Raw genomic sequence first — 15,416 nt, 5'->3', positions numbered from 1 at the left:
GTGGATATTTGGTGTGTGTGTGTGTTGGGAGAGAAATTTAATTGAATTGGGAGAAGCCCAATGCAATTAAATTTTGGACCATCTTAAGGGGTGGATTAGCATTTGCTTGCTACACCCCATTGCCACATCATATAGTCACACTTTGTGCATGCCCTTCATGATTTACATGCCTCATGACACCTAAGCACACATAATGGAGAATCTTGGACTTGATCTTGGATTAGTGGGTTGAACCATAGCTAAAATTCACTAATCATAATTAGTGAAATTTTGGCTCCACAAATTCAAATTCAAGTGAAATTTGAATAGAAATTCAAATTTCTCTCCAATTTGTTGTGACACTTAGGCTATAAATAGAGGCCTTGTGTGTGAATTTTTTTTTTAACTTTGATCATTTGAGATTACACTTCAAAGTTCAGACCTTATTTGAGGCATAAAATTTCATGCTCCTTCTCCCTCCACTCATCTTCTCCTACCTTCAAGCTCTTATCCATGGCTTCCTATGGTGGTGAGCTTGTTCTTGACCCATCTTCTCCTTGAAGTGGCATCTCCAATCATCTTTCTTCCTTCTCCATTCCACTGCCATTGATGAAGAAGATCCAAGGCCTACAAGCTCCACATGGAGTGACATCAGTTAGGTAGCTAAATTTGGTTTTTCTTTACACATGATCTTGTTAATTGTGATGATATAATGTTGACGTATCGACAAATGAAAACATTAAATACAACATGAATATGAAACTAACCTCATACAATTGCAGAAAGTTTAGCATGGTAGTGATGTCAAAATCATCAGATACAACCTGTTGTAGTGAATGAGGAGTTAACCATGTTATAGTTTGGTCCTCAACCTCAGCCTGCACAAACAATAGAAATCAACTATTGATAACATATACTGTTAAGATTACTGAACATTTAAAAATGCCAAATTGGTACCTAGTAGTATATGCCTTTCACAAATGCCAATGTTTTTCTTAACTCGTGAGTGCGAGATATGAATGCTTGTCATTCATGTGCCAATCTAGTTGAAAATATAGAAGATAAAAATCATATCAACATGAAAAAATTTCATATTTTTTATAAAAAAATGCAAGAAAATACCAATGAAATTTTACCAAAACATGTTTAACACTTTATTTTCAAAGGAAATATAAATCCACAAAGCCTGATTTCCTCATTACATACTAATCCAAAGTTATTCAAATTCCACAAATATACCTTTGACATTATGGACACACTCCAAGTCAATTTTTTTACTCTCTGATGCAGGTAATGCTGCAAAAAGGTGCACCATTGTAAGACAGTCATCCAATTCTCTGAGTGCATCCACAATTCTCAGGTACCTGTAAATTCAAAGAATAATCAATTAAATTATAAATTCATCACCAGTTACTATACATAAACTGTAATGAACAAATTCAAACAAACCTCTGCCGAATAATCCTATTGATCTTGGGTTTGGGTGTTTTCTCGCGCAACCTATTTGCACATTCAAGGTTTTTCTTTGCCACAAATTTCTTAATTTTTCTCTCATGCATTCTTATTGCTCTATGTATTTCAACCAAAGGCCTGCGATTAAGAAAGGAAACATCCTTGACATGGTAATAAGTCTAATGAGTTCCCTTGAACTTTTTCTTGGGCTCCCGGGGAGTTACACCTTTCAAAATACATAGTTTCCAAAAATTTGTAAAAGGAAATATTATAATCAGGCTTTACCAAAATGTTTCAGAGTCACTAAAGATATGCAAATTCCTTCCAAATGACATCAGACATATATAATTCAACCAATCGAATTTCAACCCAAAGGAAGCCTCTTTTTTCCTGATATCCTTATTTTTAAAATGGCATTTTTTGTAGAAAACAAACAAATAAACAATTAATTAAAAGATAAACCAATAGCAAAATTGGGAAAAGTTTGGGTGGTGGCATTTGCTTAGAGAAAGAGCATACCTGATTAATGAGAGTGCAAGACCTAGAAACAAGCTCAATGTCATTTCCATCCAAAATCAACTCATCCTTCACCTTTTCAAATCAAACAATGGAAACATCCTCAAGCATGTCCACTTTCCTCACCTAATGATAATACATTTAGTAACCAAATCAATAACTAAACCTAATAACACAATTTCAATAAACTTGTTGTTGCCAATGCTAGCGTCGATTGGAAAGTGAGCATACACGAACCTCATCTTGTAACGGTAGCCCTTGGTAACGTCGGTGATCAGATTCTCGACGTGGCTTAGGGCGGTGCGAATGGCGACAGATGTTTTCCGAGAACCAAACCAAGCATCAATCTTCAACTTCCTTTTACCATTTTCATTAGTAATGAGCTGAAAATCGAGATTGAGATGCTTCATGTCTCACACCAATTTTCAATGAGGCCCCTCATAAACTTGAGACCATGGAGTGTTGAGATAGTTGATGTAAAAGTAGTGTTGGAATCGTAGATCTAAGAGTTAATTAGGGTAAAAAAAAAGTGGAAACAAAGATGATGAGTGACGATAGATACCTTGTTTGTGATCAACACCTTTGTCGACAGTGTGGCACTGAGCGCACTTGGTCTTCTCGCCATTCTTGGATTTTTCGAGAGGAACTTCATCGAACTACGGAGGTTGGAAGCAATAAAGGACACAAAAAGCAGAATCTCAGAGTGAAGGGCATGAGACTCAACTTAAAATCGAAGACAATTTTTTTTAAAAACCATTGTGGTAACTTGCAAATCAAACATGGTTTATAAAAACTTTCGTTAACACCTTCTATCGAAGATGGTTTTTATAAAACCGTCTATAAAAAGTTGGACTTAATTTAAAAAATGCTACCGCTTATTTTTCTACATCGGTTTTTTGAAAACTACGTAGATTCAACAATATTAAAACACACTTTTTTTAGTAGTGCCTAGACATGAAAATGTGCTTCTGTTACAATATGTCAATTGAGATTGTAAGTTTTGAGATGGATGTATTGTACATTTAGGTGTGGAATATGTGGGTTTATGTTTGGGAATATGATCGTTTCTCGGGTATACTAACCAAGTGGGGAAAGTGAGTTCTTTTTTACCAGTAAAACAACAACTGACAGAGAGGGAGGGAGGGCAAAAAGGCATGTTTATTTTATCTAGGAAAAAGGTTTTTTAATTAACAAGTGTAAAGTGCAAGTGATAGTGATTAGATTGAAATAAATATGCTTAGAGAGTGTAAGGAAAAACCATTAATTACTTTATTCAAAGTTGAATATATAGAAGAAATAATAAACAACATAGATAATAATCTAAAACTACATTTTTTGTTGGTGCACCTCTAGTGCCTTTTTAATGATATTTCATCTTCTGGCTGTTTCAAAAAAAAAAAATCAGAGTAACAAGAAGAAGGCCAGCTGACCGAAGTGCCTCACCACTAGCAAGAGGATTCTTTTCTTCCATTGTCTAATGCTATCAGTATCAACATAGTGCTACATCCATAATCAATGAGCTTTTTCTTCTCTCTCTCTCTCTCTCTTATGAATAGTGGTGAAAGTTGTGCTGCATTGTAAAATCTTCTTATGTATGTTAAAATAAGGCAGGGTTTTAAAGATATGGTGTGATATTGGCAACACAAGCTATCCTTCAAGTTATTCTTTAAGTTGGCTAATAGATGGTATAGTTGTTGATATGTTCCCTATTGTTGTTGCTGTTATTTTAATTCTTGTTCCTAATGCTAATCTGGTGAAACTTTTTGTATTTTTCTATTTCTTTTATTCTAAAATAGTGAATGATAAGGAGTATGATCCTTTGTGCTTATGAATTCTTCCTAGAGATGAGGAAATTCTTGTTAATGCTCAGTTTTTTGTCAATTAGAAAGGAAAAGCTGTTCAGAAATATAAATTTTCATTTTTTTCCTTGTGGTTTTAATCTGGACTAAACTTTGATAAAGATGTTATAATTTAGATGTGTGTGATAATGTTCTTTGATAAAAGCATGACATACAAGTTATTTTTCATGGTTGATGCATTGTTGTATATAATTAAATGAGACAATAGCTATTATTGTGCAATTTATTCTTTGCCATCCCTTCCTGCCAAAGTGTGATGTTGATACTTAGCTCTCTTAATTTTTGTTATTTGACACACTACCTTATGGTTGTTAGTTTCAGACTAAATTAAATTTGTATCCTTTTTACAGATTCAAGAAGCCCCTTCTTCGCTATCTTAACTGTCTTCCTCTGTTGCACATTGTCCCTTCTTTGCCACTTTTGGCATTGCTTCTAGTGAGTGCTACTTTTTTCTTTTACTTTTCAGTTATAAGACTTAAATGCATAAGAAGATCTTGTGTTCTAAAATTTTGAATGATGACTTACTTTTCAGGACTTGCTGTTAACTTGTTGTAGTGCTGCAATTTAGTTTCTTTGCAAACACAATTGAGGTAGGCTTTCCACCATATTGTCTTAATCTCAAGTTGCAACCACCAAGCATGTCACATGGACTTTTTTGTATATGTCATGTATGGTTTTTGTTCAATGCTTATTATATAGGTCACTTCTTGTATTTCAAAAGTAATTTACATATTTTTAGAAGTATTGTAGATTTATCAGTTTATGAAGTGATGTGTTTTATTGTAATGTAGAATAATAATTAAGGAATGGATAAGTCATGGATTATGAAGCTGCAAAACTCAATCGAGTATGAACAAGGGATTACGCGATTCCTTGATTTTGCATTTCAACATCATTCAATTAATGGCAAAACAATATGCCCTTGAAAATGATGGGGTTTCAAAAAATGGCAACGTAGGGATGTGATTTACGATCACCTAATTTGTACACCATTTCCAGTAGGGTACATGTTTTGGTTGTACCATGGGGAGTCTAGAAGTGAAAAAACTCATAATGTCTTGCATACAATGTAGTTCAAGACAACATTATTGAAGATCTTATCTAGAATATGATTAATGATGCTTTTGGAGTTGTTAGGCAGCATACAAATGAAGTGCCCATTTCTCTAAATGTAGAGGTTGATAGGGATGAAGATGTGGTTCCAAACGACACTCAGGAAAGGAATTAAGCCAAAATGTTTTATGAATTAGCAAAAGATGTAGAACAACCCTTGCATGAAGGTTAAAAATATTCAAGGTTGTCATTTTTGGTGAAATTGTATCATATCAAATGCATGTGTGGGATGAGTGACAAAGTCATGAAAGTGATTTTGGAGCTCTTGCAAGATGCATTTCAACATGCAAACCTTCCAAGTTCATTTTATGAAGCAAAGAAAATGATTACCAAGCTTGGTTTGAACTGTGGAAAGATATTTGTGTGTCCAAATGACTGTATGTTCTTTTGGGTAAGTAAGGAAGATGAGGAAAGGGAGACTTGCAAAGTTTGTCACACTTCCAAATGCAAATTAAGGGTAAAAGTTGGGCAGGTGTCTACTAATGATGATAGTACAAAGAAAGTGCCTACAAAAGTTCTTTATTATTTTCCATTGAAACCTTGATTACAAAGACTATTTCTATCTACAAAGACAACTAAGGATATGAGACAACATGCTATGGATAGTAACAATGACGAAACAATGAGACATCCTAGAGATTCTGAAGCTTGAAAATAGTTTGACTTAACACACCCTTGGTTTACATTTGATTCATGAAATGTTCATCTTGCATCTACATTGACTTAGATAATCTCAAGTTTAGTGGAATGATGAAATGTCGTGATTGTCATGTATTGGTGGAGCAATTATTACCGTTTTCCTTGTGAACATCATTGCCTTATGAGGTTTCGGTAGTATTGATTGAATTGTCCTCATTTTTTAGACAATTATGCGGTAAGGTGTTGAAAATTGAAGATTTGTACAAATTGCAAAGTCAAGATATTATCACTTTATGCCACATGAAAATGATATTTACTCCTTTATTTTTCACTATTATGGTCCACTTGGTTGTTTACCTTGTTGAAGAAGTTAAGCTTGGAGGACTTGTCCATTATCGATAGATGTATCCCATAGAAAGGTGAAAATGTGTTCTTGCTCTTTTCTTTCTAATACATATAGTTATGCCAATTCACATGATTTTTGTAAATAATATTTCTATTTTAGAAATAGGTACTTAGGAAAGCTAAAATTCTATGTTCGTAATAAAGCAAAACCAAAAGGGTCTATTGTGGAAGGTTACATCATGGATGAATGTCTTACATTTTGTTCAAGATGTTTAGATAACATTGAGACAAGATGGAACTAACCTGGTTGTGCAGATGATGAGCCTAATGATATACAATCTCAGTCACGAGTTGCTGAATTATTTCTTATAATTGGAAAATCTGTCGGGGGTTCTTCACATTTCAGCCTTACTCCCAAAGAAAAATTACAACTTCATCAGCACGTGTTAACGAACTGCCCTATTGTTGATTCTTACCTTCAATAAGTAGTTCTTTCTTTTAGATTAATTAATCATACACTTTTCATTTTCATACATATGATATTATGTAACTAAATAAGAGATATAGAACTATTGTAAGAAGATGTACAACTTAGGACAAGGAATACTTCTGAGGCTGACAAAAAGGTTCACAAAGAATTTATTCATTAGCTTGCCAATCGAGTGAGTGTTTATCCAAAATATTGCATTTACATCCTATAAGAGTATGATCAATTTTAAAAGATCCAATCAAACCATGAAAAAAGAAACAGGCCCATATATTTATGTACAACTTGAGCATCATATCAATGCTTTATAGTTAATGGGGGTTGTGATAGAAAGAGTTTTAAAAAGGAAGTCATTTTTAAATTTTAAACAGATGACAAAAGAAATAAAAATAAAAATAATTGAGAATTTTAAAGAAAGACAATTTAAAACATTACAATTTTTTTAAAATGTGAATAACAAAGTCAAATGCAATAGTCCCAGTTCATTTAATTAATTTCTCTATAAAATTATTTTATTCATAAATAAGCAAAAACAAATTTTGAAAAAAACAGATAGTCATATTTGTGTCTTCAAAATTTTGCAGTATTAGAGTGTGGCGCATATTACCATGATACATCCATTCATCTGGGTGTTGTGAACAAAGCCCATAGTATATTAGTCTTCACTTGCACATTGCTTTTGTGATTAAAGTTAATTATACTATTGTTAGATTTGGGCTCTCATTGAATCCAAGTAGTTGAAGATATGGTTGTGGCATTTGTGGGAGAAGCACTCTTATAAGCTTCTATGGAAGTGTTGCTTGAGAGGATTGTTTCCCGTGAGTTCCTACACTTCTTTCAGAGAAAGGAGCTTAACATTTGCTCCTCAAAAAACTGAAAATAACACTACTGAGTCTTCAATCTGTACTTAATGATGCTGAGGAGAAAAAAATCACTAATCCTGCTATCAAGGAATGGGTGGATGAGCTCACACACACTCTCTATGACGCTGATGATTTGTTAGATGAGATCAACACCGAGACATTGTGATGCAAAGTGGAAGTTGTGACCTAAAGTCAACCCATTGGTGATTAGGCGCCAAACGTCCTTTCTTATCCTTTCAAAAGGTTTTATGGGGTCATCAATTATGAGATACAAAGCTGTGTTTCAAAGATTAGAGCAATACTTTGCAAGTAGAATTGCAGTAGAGTTTATGCAATAAAAGGTTTCTGCTTGTGTTGAATGACATATGGGATGGAAGCTATGATGATTGGAACAAATCATTTTCAAAGCTGGGGAAAGAGGAAACAAGATCATCATCACCACTCGCGATGAAAATGTAGCACTAGCCATGCAAACCTTTCGTCCTATCCACTATCTAAGATCTTTTCCCACTGAAGATTGCCGGTCCTTACTTTCTCATCATGCATTTGGAGCAAGCAACAACAGGAAACAATCCAAACTAGAAGTAATTGGCAAAGAAATTGCAAAAAGATGTGGTGGCTTACCATTAGCCGCAGAAGCTCTTGGGGGTCTTCTTCGGACCAAATTACTAGAAAAGGAATGGAATAATGTCCTAAAAAGTAACATCTGGGATTTGCCAAATGTTAAAGTGCTACTAGCTTTGTAATTGAGTTTTCACTATCTTCCTGCTCCTTTAAAACAATGCTTTGCCTATTGTTCAATTTTTCTCAAGAACTCCATTTAAAACAAAAATATAATGGTTTAGTTGTGGACTGCAGAAGGGTCCAAAAGTAACAAATCTCTAGAGGAAGTAGGTGATGAGTATTTTGATGAACTTGTGTCATGGTTGCTAATTCACTAACAAAACATCAATGAGAAAGAAAATTTTGTGATGCATTGTTAGGAAAATTGCTCTGGTTTAGAGGGACCAGTTCCCCTAGAAGCAGGAGATGAGAGTGAGGAAAATAGTGATTTTCATTATCTACCTTATTACATGATACTTATATTTATACTAGAATTGTGCTAACAGAATTTGTAATTCTATGCTGACAAGGTGTAACGGAAATATGAAATAAAGGTGTAGTGGTGGGACTAATGGCAGACAGGGATCAGACAGAGGTGCCACATCAGCAGAGTTTGTTATATGCAATCCTTCAAGTACTCAGGTACAATGCTCCTCCTTTTGGGTCTGGTTGCTACATAATCTTGTTGGCTATCATCCCCTGGTTTCGCAACCTACCCTTCGGCGGGAGGGCAACACGGGGCTCACGGGTGCATCTTCCAAGGGAGGAAGGTGCGCGGAGTCGCCACCAACGTTTATTCGAGGAAAACGTCGGAAAAACCAAAACTTGTGGTCTACGAACTTTAAGTGTGAAAGGTTCAGGATTTGTTTTTACGCACGGGGAAGGTATTAGCACCCCACGCGTCCGTCACAAGGGACGACAACCTTCAATCAAGTGTGCAAATATGACTTCAAAACTACATATTTTCCCTTTTTTCTGTTTTTATGTATTTTTCCCCTTTATTTTGTTTTTATGTATTTTTTTTTATCTTTTTGTGGTCGACAAGGGTGTTTCCCTCGCTTCTACGTATTCCTCAATTGCGATAAGGAAATCATACCTACGTAGTTCTTTCAGAACTAAATGTTGGTTAAGTTGTTTTCATCTTTTTTCACAATATATATTTTAACCGAACAAAAGGTCATTTAAGGCGTTGGACCATTAAACGATCTTTTGATTTTGAAAGGAGAGAAACGTTAAGGCATTGGACCATTAACGATCTCTCAGTTTTTGAAAGGAGAGAAACGTTAAGGTGTTGGACCATTAACGATCTCTTGGGGTTGTCGACAAAAGCGGGGCTTTTGCTCCTATGTATCCTCAATTGTGATGAGGAGCTCAGACCTACGTAGTTCTTGCAAAAGCGATAAAGTTATGTGTTGATTTTATGCTTTGAATGGTTCATTTTAACCAATAAAAGCAAAGAGGTCCATTTTAAGGCGTTGGACCTTAAAACGGTTTTGAGTGACTTTTGCGGATAAAGCTTGGTTTGCAAGTTGATCTTAGCCTTAGTTTCAATTTGATTATTAGTCAATTCATTCAAGGAAACTTTAAAAGAAAAATGTCCGATTGCTTTTTTTGATTATTTTATTATTATTTTGCCTTTTTTATTTAACTGAGGTTATAATGTGAACAATCGGTTAGATTTTGCTTTAACAATGATTAAACGATATTACAACATAAATGATCGGTTGAAATTCATTTTATCATTTATTAGGTGAGATAACGGCTTAAATGATCGGTTAAAGCTCATTAAAAATGGAAGAAAAGAAAACCGAAAGTGAACAAAATGAAGATGAAAGCCAACAAAACAAGAAATGAATTGAAAGTCTCAGATTCGAAAACTTATCGGTTGAAGAACGAAGAACGCACGAAGAACAAACGAAGAACAGAGAAGAACGATGAAAAATCTTCACGAAATTACTCACGAAAACTTCTTGGAAGCGTTACGGAAGCACCTTGACTTGGATTTTCTTCACGAAAACACGTTTTTTCACCAAAAACAGCTGAAATGCATAACATAGGGGTTAATAACCCTTTGGAACAGCCCCCCTCGTCCTATTTATTGAAAAAAAGGGGTGGAGCTTGCCGTCCAGCTCGCCCAGGCAAGCTCTGCTCGCCCCAGTGAGTAGGTGGCTTCATCAGAAAGTTTCCTAAGACACCCCCCTTTTTACTAAGTTCACCACCCTTTTTTCGTAATTTACATAAAAGTTACGGAAGCCTTATGGAAGCATATTGGACTTAATTTTCTTCTTTTTTCTCTTCCTTCTCACCCATCTTAAGTGAAATATGCTTATTTAGGGTTATAGGAATTTTACAGAAGCATTAGGGAAGCCACGAAAGCCATTTTTCAACAAAACGGGGGAAGAGGTTGCCGCCCAGCTCACCCAGGTGAGCTTGGTTGCTTCCTCCTTGAGAAACCCAGCTTCCAAAATGTTCTGGAAGGGCCTAGATTCTAAATTTCTATTTACACCCCTATCTTGATAAGTTCACCCTCCGTTTTTGTGTTTTTTGTTGTTTTCCTTCCGAAACCTCACGGAACTTTACAGATTTTATGGCGATGGGTGTTAAGCTTTCCGAAGCGATCAACAACGGTCCCCAGATGAAATTAGGGTGTAATAGTCTATTTACACCCCCACTTTGCTAAATACACTCCCATTTTTGTGTTTTTGGCCGGTTTCTCTCCAAAACATCCCAGAACTTTACGAATTCCACGGCGATGGGTGTTAAACATTTTGAAGTGGTCAAACGAAGGTCGCATGCCGACAAACGATGGTCCCCGAACGAAATTAGGGTATGACAGTTGCCCCTCTTTACTTATCTTTTATTGGAGATAAAAGGATATTAAAGATAAGACACTAATTTTGTTCGAGCTGAATCTTTACCCGACAGGCCACTAGCGCAAATCCAAGCAGTAAAACTGTGAAGGCATGGAGACATTGAAATTCCTTCTTTTCTCGTTTAATTCATTTTCATTTTCATTTTCACTATTCTTTTTATAAAAAAAGCGTACAAACAAAGGACGTCGAGTCCTATGAAGCACAGGGGAAAAAGATATTGAAGTTTTTGAGGTGAAGACATTTTCGTCTTCGAAATGAAAATAAAGACTTTGTCGCCTTTTGAAGGCATGCAATGACTAAAGACATTATTGTCTTTGAAATGTAGATGAGGACATTGTCGCCTTTGAAGGAATGCAATGTGTCATACCCTAATTTCGTCTGGGGACCATCCGTTGTTGGGATGCGACCCTCATTTGACCACTTCAAGGTATTTGGCACCCATTGTTAGGCAATTTGTGAAGTTCCGAGACATGCCGGAAGCCAAAAGAAAAGCATTGTAGCACAATCCGTGAAGTTTCGTGACATGCCGAAAGTTAAAAGGAAGTGTTAGTGCGCAATCCGTAAAGTTCCGTAATGTTCCGGAAGGCAAAAAAGGGATGATTACGTAATCCGTAAGGTTCCGCAACATTACGGAAAGAAAACAAGTATCGTTACGAAATTCGTAAGTTTCCGTAACTTTATGGAAAAAGAATCACCAAAAAAGGGTAGGGGTGTATTTAGTAAAAATAGGGGTTCAAATAGCAACCAGGCCCACTTGGGCCTTCCAAGATGTTCCTCCGGAAGGCGGTTGCTTCTGGAGGAAGCAACCTAGCTCGCCTGGGTGAGCTGGGTGGCAAGCTCCTCCCCTATTTTCCTATAAATAGGGAGAGGAGTGAAGGAGAAAAAGAGTCAACCCTCCTGGTATCTGAGGATCACTTAAAATTAGTGAGAGAAATTGTTTCCGTGAAGAAAATCCAAGCCGAGGCGCTTCCGTAACATTTCCGTGGGTGATTTCGCGAAGATTTTCAATCATTCTTCAACGTTCTTCGTTCGTTCTTCGTCGTTCTTCGGTCTTCAACCGGTAAGTTCCCGAAATCGAACTTTTCAATTCATTCTATGTACCCTTAGTGATCCTCATTTGTTTCACGTGCTTTTATTTTCATTTCATTTACTTTCCGTACCCCCTTTTTGACGTGCTTTAGTCATTTACTTAAGTCATTTTCTCCCTTAATCATAAACAAAATAAATTTCCACCGATCATTTGAATTGTAACATCCGTTAATTTCTGTTAAAATAAAATCCGACCGTTCGGTCATGCCGTAACCACGTTGGAAACCAAAAAGAGGTAAAATAATAATATAATAATAAAAAATATCTTTTAGTAAAATAAATCAAAAAAATCAATTGGACGTTTTTCTTTGAGATTTCTCTTTCTTAAATCGAATCGACTAATAACCAAAGTGAAACTAAGGCTAAAATCAATTCATAAACCAAACTTTTTTCATCGCCTAAAAAAGCCATTTTCAAAGGTCCAACGCCTTGATATGGTCTTTTCCACTTTTATTGGTTAAGTGTAGATTTCTAAAAAGCCTAAAATCAATATGTAACTTTGTTACCTCTTTCAAAAATAAAGAAATCATTAATGATCCAATGCCTTAATGTTTTCTCACTTTTCAAAAGAATCGAAAGATTGTCTAATGGTCCAACGCCTTAAATGACCTTTCATTCAATAAAAACATATCTTGCAAAAAAGGATAAAAAATAACTTAACCGAAACGCTTTGTTCACAAAAGAACTACGTAGGTCTGATTTCCTTATCACAATTGAGGAATATGTAGGGGCAAGGGAAACACCCTTGTCGACCACAAAAAGATAAAAATATAAAAAGGCATAAAAAGACATAAGGACGTAAAAGGGAACATAAAAATTGAAGTCATGTTTGCACATTTGATTAAAGGCTACCGTCTCTTGTGACGGACGTGTGGGGTGCTAATACCTTCCCCGTGCATAAATACAACTCCCGAACCTTTCACTAAAAGTTCGTAGATCACGTCTTTTTCGGTTTTTCCGACGTTTTCCTCGAATAAACGTTGGTGGCGACTCCGCGTGCATTCCTTTCTTGGAAGGCGCATCCCGCGAGTCACGCGTCGCCCTCTCGCCGAAGGGTAGGTTGTGACACAATGACTGAAGAAATTGTCGTCTTCGAAATTTAAATGAGGGTCATTGTCGCCTTTGAAGGCATGCAATGACTGAAGACATATTTGTCTTCGAAATGTGTGCAGATTATCATATAAGGCGTCTCCGCATGCTACTTGACTTCTCATAGGTCGAGATAGCATAAATGTGTGTACGGATAACCCTTGGGTGTCTTCGCATGTCACCCAATTCTCACAGGTCAGGGTAACAAATTTGTGTGTGTGTGCAAATAACCCTTGGGTATCTCCGCATGCTACCTGACTTCTCACAGGTCGGGGTAGCAAAACTGCGTGTGTACGGATAACCGCTTGGGGTATTTCTGCCTTCCACCTGACGCATGGGTCAGGATTAATAGATGTTGTGTTTGTACGGATAACCACTTGGGGTATTTTTGCCTGCCACCTAACGCATAGGTCAAGATCAACAGATGTTGTCTTTGTACTGATAATCACTTGGGTATATCTGCCTGCCACCTGACGCATGGGTCAGGATCATCGAATGTTGTCTTTGTACGGATAATCACTTGGGTATATCTGCCAGGCACCTGACGCATAGGTCAGGATCAGCATATGTTGTCTTTGTACGGATAATCACTTGGGTATATCTGCCTGCCACCTGACGCATGGGTTAGGATCAACAGATGTTGTCTTTGTACGAATAATCACTTGGGTATATCCGCTTGCCACCTGACGCATGGGTCATGATCAGCAGATGTTGTCTTTATACGGATAATCACTTGGGTATATCCGCCCGCCACCTGACGTATGGGTCAGGATCAGTAGATGTTGTCTTTGTACGGATAATCACTTTGGTATATCCGCCTGCCACCTGATGCATGGGTCATGATCAGCAGATGTTGTCTTTGTATGGATAATCACTTGGGTATATCCGCTTGCCACCTGATGCATGTGTCAGTATCAGCATATGTTATCTTTGTACGGATAATCACTTGGGTATATCCGCCTGTCGCTTGATGCATGGGTCAGGATCAGCAGATGTTGTGAGACCAAAAGAGTCTCGGTTGGAAGATGCTGACATCTCCAGAAAGGGCGCAGACGACCACATAGGTCTCCGCTTGTCGATCAGACTTGGGGTCTCCAAATGACGAGGTGTAGATAACCGTAAGGCGTCTCCACATACTACCGGACTCTCGGGTCATGATAGCAGATGTGGGGTGGTTGAAAAAAGCGGGGCTTTTGCTCCTACGTATCCTCAATTTGAGATGAGGAACTCAGACCTACATAGTTCTTGCAAAGCAGTGTGTGATACTAAAATAGTCTCTACCGGAAGATGCTGACAACTCCGAAAAGGGTGCAGATGAGCACATTGGCCTCTGATTGTCAATCAAACTTGGGGTCTCCGAATGATGAGGTGCGGATAACTGTAAGGTGTCTCCGCATGCTACCAGACTCTCGGGTCATGATAGCAAAAGGTGGGGTGGTCGACAAAAGTGGGGCTTTTGCTCCTACGTATCCTCAATTTGTGATGAGGAACTCAAACCTACACAGTTCTTGCAAAGCGGTGTGTGATACTAAAATAGTCTCTACCAGAAGATGTTGACATCTCTGGAAAGTGTGCAGATGACCATATTGGCCTTTGCTTTTCAATCGGACTTGGGGTCTCCGAATGACTAGTTGCGGATAATCGTAAGGTGTCTCCACATGCTACCGGACTCTCGGGTCATGATAGCAAAAGGTGGGGTGGTCGACAAAAGCGGGGCTTTTACTCCGACGTATCCTCAATTTGTGATGAGGAACTCAGACCTACGTAGTTCTTGTGAGCGGTGTGAGACTAAAATAGTCTCGACGTTCTTTCACTAAAATGCGAACATGCTTTAGTAAAGAAACAAAAACCTCCAACTGATCAGAGCAACATATAATTTTTGGAGAAAAACAATGTGTCAATTGGGGAAGGAGAGTATGCTGATAAAATTTTCCCATAACCATAAATGAGATTTTGGATGTTAGCGTTTCGTTTCTAAACGACCATTTAGAGGAAACACTGGGTCCAACTGAAAAATTAAAGAAAATCACTCAGAGTGTATAAACCTCACACAGACAAGTGTTTCATTCTAATTCCGAACCATAGATATGTCATGTCTTGATTTTGCAAATCATTTCCTATCAAATCAAAGATTACATGCGTGATCATGGATCAATAGGATTTTTTTGGGAATACTGTTCTTGGTGGGAAATTTGGCTCTAAGTGTTTGGGCCTTTTCCTTTTCTGTTTTTGTTTAGTGCAGGGCGAGAAAGTCACATTGCACAGGATTTTGGTTGGCAATCAAAAGGAGAGGACCACTTCAAGTCGTGATTTCCTTTCTTTTCTTGTTTTCTTGTGACAATTCTGTATTGTTCAGATATTGTCTGGTCCAAAGACCTTTCTGCATATTTCTTTTGTTTTCTTCCGATCTTTGATAAGAAATTTTTCTTTCTTTTTTGCTTTCTTCCAATCTTTGATTGGGAATTTTCTTCTTTTTCTTTCTTCCGATCTTTGATCGGGAACTTTCTTT

This window comes from Glycine max, chromosome 4 (genome assembly GCF_000004515.6).
Source record: "Glycine max cultivar Williams 82 chromosome 4, Glycine_max_v4.0, whole genome shotgun sequence".
NCBI classification, from domain to species: domain Eukaryota; kingdom Viridiplantae; phylum Streptophyta; class Magnoliopsida; order Fabales; family Fabaceae; genus Glycine; species Glycine max.
This window is presented reverse-complemented; position numbering follows the sequence as displayed.